The sequence below is a fragment of the Oxyura jamaicensis genome, unplaced genomic scaffold (assembly GCF_011077185.1).
Source record: "Oxyura jamaicensis isolate SHBP4307 breed ruddy duck unplaced genomic scaffold, BPBGC_Ojam_1.0 oxyUn_random_OJ72800, whole genome shotgun sequence".
In the NCBI taxonomy this organism is placed as follows: domain Eukaryota; kingdom Metazoa; phylum Chordata; class Aves; order Anseriformes; family Anatidae; genus Oxyura; species Oxyura jamaicensis.
Window position 1 is genome coordinate 1 of NW_023311254.1, and position 4,456 is coordinate 4,456.

A 4,456-nucleotide genomic window follows, 5' to 3' on the forward strand; every position below is an offset into this window, starting at 1 on the left:
AGCAATTGAGACATCTGTCCTCTTTCAAGATAGGAGAAATGGGAAGGCTAGCACACTCTTCAGCAACAGTAGACAGCCATGACTCTGCTCACTCTTATGAACATGCTAAATGTCAAAAATGGTTAGTTGATTTCTGTCTGGTTTGAAGACTTGTTCATCTACCAGACGAGACCATTCCTCCTATTCCACCCTGAGCACGGACGAACAAGATGCAGTAGTTCATTCCTAGTTCAACCCTGCAGAAGTTATAGGCAGACAGTGCGTCTGTTTCTAGAACACAGAGATGAATGAGGAAGCAAAATCCCCCTCCCAAGGCAACATTGCCACAAACAAATCTCTAACCCATTAAAAGTCACCATCAAAGTGACGTCTATATGTTGCTGCACCATTTCACAGAGGATGGGAGGGACATGGTGAGGTAGCTGAGGAGAACATTGTGAAGTACTGATAACGAAAGGATTAGTGTGCTACCTACAGTATTTGAGCATCTGGGTCTGTAACACAGCTGCACAGCCTTTATTATACTCTTATCCTCCCATTTGCTTGCAGTTCAGAGACAGAGATAATTTTGGCATGCACCAAGTCATAGAACAAGTTAGACTGGAAGGGACTTCTTGGCTCCTGTGTTCCTGCTCGCCATTCCTGAAGCATGGCAACTCCAGACACAAGGTACTTTGCACAACCTTCACATCATTCTTGCCAGTTTCTCTTTTCTACCACCTTGTGGAGGGAAGAATGGTCTTATCCTTATGACCCAGGTGGGTGCAGAGCCCTTCAGTAAAGTAGGAGTCTCCTTGTGCCCACCTGTGGATGACCTTTCCTCCGGCGACAAAGCTCCTGGAGTTCCATCGCACCTGTGGCACAAGGTGCCTCTGGGCCCCTCAGTTGGTGGCCATTAGCTCCATGCCCATTAATGCTCTGTTAAAAGCTGAGACTGTCAGAGAGCACGGCTGGACATGTGACTCTTCTCCTTTTGGCCACTTGGTGTGCGATTGAGGAACACCTTGTTCATTTGGAGTGTGCTGGTTCTCTGAATGCAGGGAAACACACTGGCTCTGTTACTCCCTACTGCTTTACATAGGGGTTCAACAAAGATGGAGAAGGACTCTTTTGGCGCCTGGCGCTGCTTCAGCTCAGCAGAACCAGAAGCTTTCAGTAGCAACAGGGAGCTTTTTAATTCAGCAAAACACTGTCCTGCCGAGTGCCTGGTCTGGCTGGACACACCCATACTGGGGCTCGAGGGAATGGTATATATCTCCAGTATGCTCATCCAACACCTTGCTCAAGGGCTTTTTCTCCTCGGGCTTGAGGCTTACTTCCACTCCTCTCCCCCAAGTCCTTCCTCATTAGGACATTGACGGGAATCACTAGGAGGAAGATTAGATTTTAGCCATGTTTTGCTTTTGAAATTATTTGGATTTAACCTCCTGAGCGCAAGTCCTTGCTAATATGACTCCGTTTGGCCACACAAGCGTGAACATGCACTCTGCCCCACTGTTATTTTCCCCTGGACTTCACACAGCTGACCCAAAGCAAGCGCACAAGATACAGGTGTCTTTCTTTCAAGACGTCTTTATTTCAAGACCTTCCTTCTAATCACAAGGCATTATTGTATTGCCGTCACAGGCCAGGACCTCAGCAGCTTCACCTTTCACGGCTCAACAAAGGCCAGGAACACCAGGGCATCTAAGCATCTGAATTGCAGCCAGTGTTTGGTATGTTGCACAATGAGGTGCTCAGAAGAGCATTTCTTTCCCCCCATCTACAGTCCTGCACAGTCTCTGGTAGTTTTCTCAACAGGGATCTCTGTTTGGTTTGGTCCTTAGTTGACAGCCTCTGGGATTTGGAGAGGGGTTTCAGAGTGTTTGTACAGCTGCAAATCAGATCCACTTGAGCCCTAAGATGGCAAAAGAAGCACTACTGCACAGTACAAAAGAAGGGTGAAAATGGCTCTCTTCCAGCGAGCAGGGGTGGATTGTGAAACAGGTGGAAGAATGGGGAAGGAAATGGATGAGAAGGGGAGCCAAAAGGTAAGCTAAGAACAGGCGAAACGCCAACTTTTATCTGATGGTGACCAGGCAACAAATGCTACAGGAGCAGCGGTTGTGCCTGACTTCCCCAAAAGCCAATGCATTGCCCTAGCCTGAACTGAGCCAGTGGGATGCAGGGCCCTACTCAGTGCTATGGGTAATGGAGCCTCTGTCAAGAGATGAGCCGCATGAGGCATCATTAAGGAGTCAGAACATAAATGATAACAAGCCTGACGGGGCTTCTGATAATCGCACGGGGGGCTCTGATGATAAACTCCCCAGTGTCGTTGTTGTGCAGCAGCTGAAGGCCACGGTGGAGGTTGTTAAAGAGTTCTTGTTTTGGAAAGCATTTCTGTCTGCTGGGGATGATGTTGGGGGCTAGCCACACAGAACATCCAAGGAACACTTCATGAAGTCCCCAGGGCTGTGAGCAAAGTCAACGCAGCAGCACACAGTCCCTCCCTCAAGACAAAGACCAATGATGACCATTTGCAGCTCTGCCCCCCTTGGCCACAGGCAGCCTGCACCACCCACTCTGCCGTGCTCCCCCTCTGCCGAGGCCTAAGGGTCTCTCAGCAGTGCTGCTGCAAGCATGGGTGCAGGGCAGGGCAGCATGGCAGATGTAGTCGGGGAAGAAGACCCCGAGTTTTATCTGTGACTCTCACCACCTGATGAGGGACTCACACGTTTCTCAAAGGTGGGAAAATCAACCACGCTACAGCTGCTGCCTGTCTCCTCCGCTTCCTCACTGGCTGTCTTGCTGGAGTGAGTAATGGCATTAGTGAATCGACTGCCCTGTGGCTTTGTGCAGAAACCAGGAGCCTGGGCACCCACCCAGGGCCCCTCGTCAGGCATGGTCTGCCCGTGCATAGGCTGTGCTCCTTTTGTGCTCAGGCAACACGGATCGGAGGTGGCACAAGTACATGGCCGTGCCCTCCAGCTGCACTGCTCTCACAGGCCTGGACACAGTGCAACCGTGCCACTGCTAGAGCGTCATTGGAAGACAAAGAGTGCATTGCGTTACCCACAGGAGGAGGCAGAATGGCACCCTTGGAGAGGCAGAAGGTCTCTTGCTCTTGGGAAAGCTCAGTTACAAAGCTGTACACTCAAATCTGAGCATGTGCCTGAGAAAGCTCAGGGAACACTCTCAGCACTCAGAGACCCCGTCTGGCTTCCTGGAAATAGGCAAAAAGGAATTGAGGTGGTTAAACCAAGCCTGCCTTTAGGTTCTAGATGCATGTTTGGCGCGCAGCACTCGCTTTTGCCTCCAGAGCTCAGTGAGCCCTCCATGAGACACATGCTAACAAAACTGCACCACAGGAACCCATGCAGACAGTTCAGTGCAACAATACATGAAAACAACCTCTGGTTCTTATTCAGTAGAGAGATCACAAAAAGTTTTGTATCTCATTATTAATCCCAATTAGTATAAAGGTATTTCTACACCTCCCACCTCCGTGCCATCTTGAAGAAGTGCAAAAGGCTTTCTTTCCAGCAGAATCATTTCAGCTTCTCTGGGAAACACACCTCATCTCTTGCTTTCTTTAATCTCACTTATTTTAATGGCTACTTGTCAGGAATAAAAGCTCAACTCGCGCTAGTGTTATTCTGAATCCAAAGATTTGGTACTCTGGTTAGGGCCAACAAACTGCAACCAGGATTGAGAATCAAGGGTCACTTGGAGCTTCTGGAGGACCAGAATGGCCCCTTTTTACTTTCCTGTGCATGAGAGCTGCAACACAGAGGGCTCTTCCCAGTCACTGCCTATAGCTCTTCCTCAGTCTTGCCCAGCAAATATGTGCTGTTGTCCTCTCTCAATTTCCCACACTGGACGTGGAAATATCCTCTACAGCTCCAGCACGCCCTTTCCTCCAACATATTAAAGCTGCAGTCCTGTGCCATTGCTGAAACCTTTCCCTCTCTGCATTCCTCTCCTTTCTTTCTTCGCACTCACATTCTCTCCCTTCATTGTCCTTGAAGGCTCTGAAAACATCTGATGCTGTTTACAGCAGGTCTATACGTGCCTTCTCTTGGTCCCTCTGCTCTTCCAAAGCTTGCCTGTGCCTACATCTCCTGTTCCCTTCTCAATCCGACTGCTAAGGATTCTCCCTTAATGCCCTGTGCATTGGAAGCAACCTCCCTCATTTGGACTAGAAGTCTTCCTTCTGCCACCCACATGCTTGGCAAAGACTGCCGAAGAAAGGGCCTTCTGCAACAGTGTCCTTACTCTGGGGCCTTGCAGAGTCCTAGCGCAAAGGTCTGAGAATCAGTTCAGCTCTGGGAAGGACACAGGCTGTGTGTATGACTGCTCAGCTGCAGGATCTTGTACTGCAAGGCGGTCTTCTTCCCACCTTAGAGCTGGAGATACTTGGTCATTAGCAGAGATGTTGCAAGCAGTGAGGAGGCCTGTAATTTTGAAGTTTCAT